We start from the raw sequence: 9,548 nt of genomic DNA, 5'->3' as shown, positions 1-9,548 counted from the left end.
GTCTGAGAGTGTCAGAGAGTGAGAATGTGTTCCTGAGAGTGTCAGAGAGTGTCAGAGAGTGATAGAGAGTGTCACATTGTGTCAGAGTGTGTCAGAGAGTGTCAGAGACTGTCAGAGAGTGTCAGTGAGTGACAGAGAGTGATAGAGAGTGTCTGAGAGTGACAGAGAGTATCTGAGAGTGTCAGTGAGTGTCAGAGAGTGATGGAGAGTGTCAGAGTGTGTCAGAGAGTGATAGGGAGTGTCAGAGAGTGTCAGAGCGTGTCAGAGAGTGAAAGAGAGTGATGGAGAGTGGCGGAGATTGTCGTGGAGTGATAGAGAGTGTCAGAGAGTGATAGAGAGTGATAGAGAGTGTCAGATTGCTTCAGAGAGTGGTAGAGAGAGTCAGTGATTGTCATAAAGTGATAGAGAGTGTCAGAGAGTGTCATCGAGTGATAGAGAGAGATAGAGAATTTCAGAGAGTGTCATAGAGTGATAGAGAGTGTCAGAGAGTGTCAGAGAGAGATAGAGAGTGATAGAGAGTGTCTGAGACTGTCAGAGTGTGTCAGAGAGTGATAGAGAGTGACAGAGAGTGTCAGAGTGCTTCAGAGAGTGATAGAGAGTATCAGAGATTGTCATAAAGTGATAGAGAGTGTCAGAGAGTTTCAGAGAGTGTCATCGAGTGATAGAGAGTGATAGTGATTTTCAGAGAGTGTCATAGAGTGATAGAGAATGTCAGAGAGTGTCAGAGAGTGATAGAGTGTGATAGAGAGTGTCTGAGAGTGTCTGAGAGTGTCTGAGACTGTCGGAGTGTGTCTGAGAGTGTCAGAGATTGTCAGCGATTGTCAGAGAGTGATAAAGAGAAATAGAGAGTGTCTGAGAGTGTCTGAGAGTGTCAGAGAGTGTCAGAGTGTGTCAGAGAGTGTCAGAGAGTGACACAGAGTGTCAGAGAGTGAGAGAGTGTGATAGAGAGTGTCAGAGAGTATCATTGAGTGATAGAGAGTGATACAGAGTGTCAGAGAGTGATAGAGAGTAATAGAGAGTTTCTGTGAGTGATAGAGAGTGATAGGGAGTGTCTGAGAGTGTCAGAGTGGGTCAGAGAGTGACAGAGAGTGATAGAGAGTGATAGGGAGTGAAAGAGAGTGATTGAGAGTTTCTGAGAGTGTCTGAGAGTGTCAGAGAGTGTCAGAGAGTGTCAGTGAGTGTCAGAAAGTGTCAGAGAGTGATAGAGAGTCATTGAGAGTGTCTGTGAGCGTCAGAGAGCGTCAGAGTGTGTCAGAGCGTGTCATTGAGTGATAGAGAGTGATAGAGAGTGTCAGAGAGTATCAGAGAGCGATAGAGTGTGCCAGAGAGTGTCAGAGTGGGTCAGAGAGTGACAGAGAGTGATAGAGAGTGATAGGGAGTGTCTGAGAGTGTCAGAGAGGGTCAGAGCGTGTCATTGAATGTTAGAGAGTGACAGAGAGCGTCAGAGAGTGATGGAGAGTGTCTGTGAGTGTCAGAGAGTGTCATAGAGTGTCAGAGAGTGTCAGAGAGTGATAGAGAGCGATAGGGAGTGTCTGAGTGTGTCAGAGAGGGTCAGAGAGTGACAGAGTGTGATGGAGAGTGATAGAGAGTGTCAGAGAGTGATAAAGAGTGTCTGTGAGTGTCAGAGAGTGTCATAGAGTGTCTGAGAGTGTCAGAGAGTGATAGAGAGCGATAGGGAGTGTCTGAGTGTGTCAGAGAGGGTCAGAGAGTGTCAGAGAGGGTCAGAGAGTGCCTGAGTGGGTCAGAGAGTGACAGAGAGTGATAGAGACAGATAGAGAGTGTCAGAGAGTGATAGAGAGTGTCAGAGAGTGTCAGAGAGTGATAGAGAATCACAGAGAGTGTCTGAGAGTGTCAGAGAGTGTCAGAGAGTGTCAGAGAGAGATAGAGCGTGATAGAGAGTGTCTGAGAGCGTCAGAGTGTGTCAGAGAGTGACAGAGAGTGTCAGAGAGAGTCAGAGAGTGATAGAGAGTGTCCGAGAGTGATAGAGAGAGTCTGTGAGTGTCAGAGAGTGACAGAGCGTGTCATTGAGTGACAGATGTGATAGAGAATGTGAGAGAGTGTCAGAGAGCGATTGAGAGTTTCAGAGAGTGTCAGAGAGTGTCAGAGAGTGTCAGAGAGTGATAGAGCGTGATAGAGAGTGTCTGAGAGCGTCAGAGAGTGTCAGAGTGTTGTCAGAGAGTGATAGAGAGTGTCAGAGAGTGTCAGAGAGTGAGAATGTGTTCCTGAGAGTGTCAGAGAGTGTCAGAGAGTGATAGAGAGTGTCAGAGAGTGATAGAGAGTGTCAGATTGTGTCAGAGTGTGTCAGAGAGTGTCAGAGAGTGTCAGAGAGTGTCAGTGAGTGACAGAGAGTGATAGAGAGTGTCTGAGAGTGACAGAGAGTATCTGAGAGTGTCAGTGAGTGTCAGAGAGTGATGGAGAGTGTCAGAGTGTGTCAGAGAGTGATAGGGAGTGTCAGAGAGTGTCAGAGCGTGTCAGAGAGTGAAAGAGAGTGATGGAGAGTGGCGGAGATTGTCGTGGAGTGATAGAGAGAGTCAGAGAGTGATAGAGAGTGATAGAGAGTGTCAGATTGCTTCAGAGAGTGGTAGTGAGTGTCCAAGAGTGATAGAGAGTGTCTGAGAGAGTCAGAGAGTGATAGAGAGTGTCAGAGAGTGATAGAGAGTGTCTGAGAGTGTCAGAGAGTGAGAATGTGTTCCTGAGAGTGTCAGAGAGTGTCAGAGAGAGATAGAGAGTGTCAGATTGTGTCAGAGTGTGTCAGAGAGTGTCAGAGACTGTCAGAGAGTGTCAGTGAGTGACAGAGAGTGATAGAGAGTGTCTGAGAGTGACAGAGAGTATCTGAGAGTGTCAGTGAGTGTCAGAGAGTGATGGAGAGTGTCAGAGTGTGTCAGAGAGTGATAGGGAGTGTCAGAGAGTGTCAGAGCGTGTCAGAGAGTGAAAGAGAGTGATGGAGAGTGGCGGAGATTGTCGTGGAGTGATAGAGAGTGTCAGAGAGTGATAGAGAGTGATAGAGAGTGTCAGATTGCTTCAGAGAGTGGTAGAGAGAGTCAGTGATTGTCATAAAGTGATAGAGAGTGTCAGAGAGTGTCATCGAGTGATAGAGAGAGATAGAGAATTTCAGAGAGTGTCATAGAGTGATAGAGAGTGTCAGAGAGTGTCAGAGAGAGATAGAGAGTGATAGAGAGTGTCTGAGACTGTCAGAGTGTGTCAGAGAGTGATAGAGAGTGACAGAGAGTGTCAGAGTGCTTCAGAGAGTGATAGAGAGTATCAGAGATTGTCATAAAGTGATAGAGAGTGTCAGAGAGTTTCAGAGAGTGTCATCGAGTGATAGAGAGTGATAGTGATTTTCAGAGAGTGTCATAGAGTGATAGAGTGTCTGAGAGTGTCAGAGACTGTCAGAGTGTTTCAGAGAATGGGAGAGAGTGCCAGAGTGTGTCAGAGAGTGTCAGAGAGTGTCTGAGAGTGTCTGAGAGTGATAGAGACTGATAGAGAGTGTCAGAGTGTGTCAGAGAGTGTCATAGAGTGATAGAGAATATCAGAGAGTGTCAGAGAGTGATAGAGTGTGATAGAGAGTGTCTGAGAGTGTCTGAGAGTGTCTGAGACTGTCGGAGTGTGTCTGAGAGTGTCAGAGATTGTCAGCGATTGTCAGAGAGTGATAAAGAGAAATAGAGAGTGTCTGAGAGTGTCTGAGAGTGTCAGAGAGTGTCAGAGTGTGTCAGAGAGTGTCAGAGAGTGACACAGAGTGTCAGAGAGTGAGAGAGTGTGATAGAGAGTGTCAGAGAGTATCATTGAGTGATAGAGAGTGATACAGAGTGTCAGAGAGTGATAGAGAGTAATAGAGAGTTTCTGTGAGTGATAGAGAGTGATAGGGAGTGTCTGAGAGTGTCAGAGTGGGTCAGAGAGTGACAGAGAGTGATAGAGAGTGATAGGGAGTGAAAGAGAGTGATTGAGAGTTTCTGAGAGTGTCTGAGAGTGTCAGAGAGTGTCAGAGAGTGTCAGTGAGTGTCAGAAAGTGTCAGAGAGTGATAGAGAGACATTGAGAGAGTCTGTGAGCGTCAGAGAGCGTAGGAGTGTGTCAGAGCGTGTCATTGAGTGATAGAGAGTGATAGAGAGTGTCAGAGAGTATCAGAGAGCGATAGAGTGTGCCAGAGAGTGTCAGAGTGGGTCAGAGAGTGACAGAGAGTGATAGAGAGTGATAGGGAGTGTCTGAGAGTGTCAGAGAGGGTCAGAGCGTGTCATTGAATGTTAGAGAGTGACAGAGAGCGTCAGAGAGTGATGGAGAGTGTCTGTGAGTGTCAGAGAGTGTCATAGAGTGTCAGAGAGTGTCAGAGAGTGATAGAGAGCGATAGGGAGTGTCTGAGTGTGTCAGAGAGGGTCAGAGAGTGACAGAGTGTGATGGAGAGTGATAGAGAGTGTCAGAGAGTGATAGAGATCGTCAGAGAGTGATAAAGAGTGTCTGTGAGTGTCAGAGAGTGTCATAGAGTGTCTGAGAGTGTCAGAGAGTGATAGAGAGCGATCGGGAGTGTCTGAGTGTGTCAGAGAGGGTCAGAGAGTGTCAGAGAGGGTCAGAGAGTGTCAGAGAGGGTCAGAGAGTGACAGAGAGTGATAGAGACAGATAGAGAGTGTCAGAGAGTGATAGAGAGTGTCAGAGAGTGTCAGAGAGTGATAGAGAGTCACAGAGAGTGTCTGAGAGTGTCAGAGAGTGTCAGAGAGTGTCAGAGAGAGATAGAGCGTGATAGAGAGTGTCTGAGAGCGTCAGAGAGTGTCAGAGAGTGATAGAGAGTGTCAGATTGTGTCAGAGTGTGTCAGAGTGTGTCAGAGAGTGTCAGAGAGTGTCAGTGAGTGACAGAGAGTGATAGAGAGTGTCTGAGAGTGACAGAGAGTATCTGAGAGTGTCAGTGAGTGTCAGAGAGTGATGGAGAGTGTCAGAGTGTGTCAGAGAGTGATAGGGAGTGTCAGAGAGTGTCAGAGCGTGTCAGAGAGTGAAAGAGAGTGATGGAGAGTGGCGGAGATTGTCGTGGAGTGATAGAGACAGTCAGAGAGTGATAGTGAGTGATAGAGAGTGTCAGATTGCTTCAGAGAGTGGTAGTGAGTGTCCAAGAGTGATAGAGAGTGTCTGAGAGAGTCAGAGAGTGATAGAGAGTGTCAGAGAGTGATAGAGAGTGTCTGAGAGTGTCAGAGAGTGAGAATGTGTTCCTGAGAGTGTCAGAGAGTGTCAGAGAGTGATAGAGAGTGTCAGATTGTGTCAGAGTGTGTCAGAGAGTGTCAGAGACTGTCAGAGAGTGTCAGTGAGTGACAGAGAGTGATAGAGAGTGTCTGAGAGTGACAGAGAGTATCTGAGAGTGTCAGTGAGTGTCAGAGAGTGATGGAGAGTGTCAGAGTGTGTCAGAGAGTGATAGGGAGTGTCAGAGAGTGTCAGAGCGTGTCAGAGAGTGAAAGAGAGTGATGGAGAGTGGCGGAGATTGTCGTGGAGTGATAGAGAGTGTCAGAGAGTGATAGAGAGTGATAGAGAGTGTCAGATTGCTTCAGAGAGTGGTAGAGAGAGTCAGTGATTGTCATAAAGTGATAGAGAGTGTCAGAGAGTGTCATCGAGTGATAGAGAGAGATAGAGAATTTCAGAGAGTGTCATAGAGTGATAGAGAGTGTCAGAGAGTGTCAGAGAGAGATAGAGAGTGATGGAGAGTGTCTGAGACTGTCAGAGTGTGTCAGAGAGTGATAGAGAGTGACAGAGAGTGTCAGAGTGCTTCAGAGAGTGATAGAGAGTATCAGAGATTGTCATAAAGTGATAGAGAGTGTCAGAGAGTTTCAGAGAGTGTCATCGAGTGATAGAGAGTGATAGTGATTTTCAGAGAGTGTCATAGAGTGATAGAGAGAGTCTGAGAGTGTCAGAGACTGTCAGAGTGTTTCAGAGAATGGGAGAGAGTGCCAGAGTGTGTCAGAGAGTGTCAGAGAGTGTCTGAGAGTGTCTGAGAGTGATAGAGACTGATAGAGAGTGTCAGAGTCTGTCAGAGAGTGTCATAGAGTGATAGAGAATGTCAGAGAGTGTCAGAGAGTGATAGAGTGTGATAGAGAGTGTCTGAGAGTGTCTGAGAGTGCCTGAGACTGTCAGAGTGTGTCTGAGAGTGTCAGAGAGTGTCAGCGAGTTTCAGAGAGTGATAAAGAGTAATAGAGAGTGTCTGAGAGTGTCAGAGAGTGTCAGAGAGTGTCAGAGTGTGTCAGAGAGTGTCAGAGAGTGTCACAGAGTGTCAGAGAGTGAGAGAGTGTGATAGAGAGTGTCAGAGAGTATCATTGAGTGATAGAGAGTGATACAGAGTGTCAGAGAGTGATAGAGAGTAATAGAGAGTTTCTGTGACTGATAGAGAGTGATAGGGAGTGTCTGAGAGTGTCAGAGAGGGTCAGTGAGTGTCAGAGTGGGTCAGAGAGTGTCAGAGTGCGTCAGAGAGTGACAGAGAGTGATAGAGAGTGATAGGGAGTGATAGAGAGTGATTGAGAGTTTCTGAGAGTGTCTGAGAGTGTCAGAAAGTGTCAGAGAGTGATAGAGAGTCATTGAGAGTGTCTGTGAGCGTCAGATTGTGACAGAGTGTGTCAGAGAGTGTCAGAGAGTGTCAGTGAGTGACAGAGAGTGATAGAGAGTGTCTGAGAGTGACAGAGAGTATCTGAGAGTGTCAGAGAGTGATAGAGAGTGATAGAGAGTCATTGAGAGTGTCTGTGAGCGTCAGAGAGCGTCAGAGTGTTTCAGAGCGTGTCATTGAGTGATAGAGAGTGATAGAGAGTGTCAGAGAGTATCAGCGAGCGATAGAGTGTGTCAGAGAGTGTCAGAGTGGCTCAGAGAGTGACAGAGAGTGATAGAGAGTGATAGGGAGTGTCTGAGAGTGTCAGAGAGGGTCAGAGCGTGTCATTGAATGTTAGAGAGTGAAAGAGAGTGTCAGAGAGTGTCAGAGAGTGATAGAGAGTGTCTGTGAGTGTCAGAGAGTGTCATAGAGTGTCAGAGAGTGTCAGAGAGTGATAGAGAGCGATAGGGAGTGTCTGAGAGTGTCAGAGAGGGTCAGAGAGTGACAGAGAGTGATAGAGAGTGACAGAGAGTGTCAGAGAGTGATAGAGATCGTCAGAGATTGATAGAGATTGATAGAGAGCGCCAGAGAGTGACAGAGAGTGTCTGTGAGTGTCAGAGAGTGTCAGAGAGTGTCTGTGAGGGTCAGAGAGTGTCAGAGAGTGATAGAGAGTGTCTGTGAGTGTCAGAGAGTGTCATAGAGTGTCAGAGAGTGATAGAGAGTGACAGGGAGTGTCTGAGAGTGTCAGAGAGGGTCAGAGAGTGACAGAGAGTGATAGAGAGTGATAGAGAGTGTCTGTGAGTGTCAGAGAGTGTCATAGAGTGTCAGAGAGTGTCAGAGAGTGATAGAGAGCGATAGGGAGAGTCTGAGTGTGTCAGAGAGGGTCAGAGAGTGACAGAGAGTGATAGAGAGTGATAGAGAGTGTCAGAGAGTGTCAGAGAGTGATAGAGATCGTCAGAGATTGATAGAGAGTGATAGAGAGTGATAGAGAGTGTCAGAGAGTGATAGAGAGTGTCTGTGAGTGTCAGAGAGTGTCATAGAGTGTCATAGAGTGTCTGAGAGTGTCAGAGAGTGATAGCGTGCGATAGGGAGTGTCTGAGTGTGTCAGAGAGGGTCAGAGAGTGCCTGAGTGGGTCAGAGAGTGACAGAGAGTGATAGAGACAGATAGAGAGTGTCAGAGAGTGATAGAAAGTGTCAGAGAGTGTCAGAGAGTGATAGAGAGTCACAGAGAGTGTCAGAGAGTGTCACAGAGTGTCAGAGAGTGTCAGAGAGAGATAGAGCGTGATAGAGAGTGTCTGAGAGCGTCAGAGAGTGTCAGAGTGTCAGAGTGTCCGAGAGTGTCAGAGAGTGTTTTAGAGTGATAGAGAGTGTCAGAGAGAGTCAGAGAGTGATAGAGAGTGTCCGAGAGTGATAGAGAGTGCCTGTGAGTGTCAGAGAGTGATAGTGCGTGTCATTGAGTGACAGAGAGTGAGAGAGAATGTGAGAGAGTGTCAGAGAGCGATTGAGAGTTTCAGAGAGTGTCAGAGAGTGTCAGAGAGTGATAGAGCGTGATAGAGAGTGTCTGAGAGCGTCAGAGAGTGTCAGAGTGTTGTCAGAGAGTGATAGAGAGTGTCCGAGTGTGTCAGAGAGTGATAGAGAGTGTCAGAGAGTGTCAGAGAGTGATAGAGATCGTCAGAGATTGATAGAGAGTGATAGAGAGTGATAGAGAGTGTCAGAGAGTGATAGAGAGTGTCTGTGAGTGTCAGAGAGTGTCATAGAGTGTCATAGAGTGTCTGAGAGTGTCAGAGAGTGATAGAGTGCGATAGGGAGTGTCTGAGTGTGTCAGAGAGGGTCAGAGAGTGCCTGAGTGGGTCAGAGAGTGACAGAGAGTGATAGAGACAGATGGAGAGTGTCAGAGAGTGATAGAAAGTGTCAGAGAGTGTCAGAGAGTGATAGAGAGTCACAGAGAGTGTCAGAGAGTGTCAGAGAGTGTCAGAGAGTGTCAGAGAGAGATAGAGCGTGATAGAGAGTGTCTGAGAGCGTCAGAGAGTGTCAGAGTGTCAGAGTGTCCGAGAGTGTCAGAGAGTGTCATAGAGTGATAGAGAGTGTCAGAGAGAGTCAGAGAGTGATAGAGAGTGTCCGAGAGTGATAGAGAGTGCCTGTGAGTGTCAGAGAGTGATAGAGCGTGTCATTGAGTGACAGAGAGTGATAGAGAATGTGAGAGAGTGTCAGAGAGCGATTGAGAGTTTCAGAGAGTGTCAGAGTGTGTCAGAGAGTGATAGAGCGTGATAGAGAGTGTCTGAGAGCGTCAGAGAGTGTCAGAGTGTTGTCAGAGAGTGATAGAGAGTGTCCGAGTGTGTCAGAGAGTGATAGAGAGTGTCAAAGAGAGTCAGAGAGTGATAGTGAGTGTCCAAGAGTGATAGAGAGTGTCTGAGAGTGTCAGAGAGTGATAGAGAGTGTCAGAGAGTGATAGTGAGTGTCAGAGAGTGTCAGAGAGTGATAGAGAGTGTCAGATTGTGTCACAGTGTGTCAGAGAGTGTCAGAGAGTGTCAGAGAGTGTCAGTGAGTGACAGAGAGTGATAGAGAGTGTCTGAGAGTGACAGAGAGCATCTGAGAGTGTCAGTGAGTGTCAGAGAGTGATGGAGAGTGTCAGAGTGTGTCAGAGAGCGATATGGAGTGTCAGAGAGTGTCAGAGCGTGTCAGAGAGTGAAAGAGAGTGATGGAGAGTGGCGGAGATTGTCGTGGAGTGATAGAGAGAGTCAGAGAGTGATAGAGAGTGATAGAGAGTGTCAGAGTGCTTCAGAGAGTGGTAGAGAGAGTCAGTGATTGTCATAAAGTGATAGAGAGTGTCAGAGAGTGTCATCGAGTGATAGAGATAGATAGAGAATTTCAGAGAGTGTCATAGAGTGATAGAGAGTGTCAGAGAGTGTCAGAGAGAGATAGAGAGTGATAGAGAGTGTCTAAGACTGTCAGAGTGTGATGGAGAGTGACAGAGAGTGTCAGAGTGCTTCAGAGAGTGATAGA

Source organism: Heterodontus francisci, unplaced genomic scaffold (genome assembly GCF_036365525.1).
Source record: "Heterodontus francisci isolate sHetFra1 unplaced genomic scaffold, sHetFra1.hap1 HAP1_SCAFFOLD_250, whole genome shotgun sequence".
NCBI lineage: Eukaryota > Metazoa > Chordata > Chondrichthyes > Heterodontiformes > Heterodontidae > Heterodontus > Heterodontus francisci.
Note: the sequence above shows the minus strand (reverse complement) of the source record.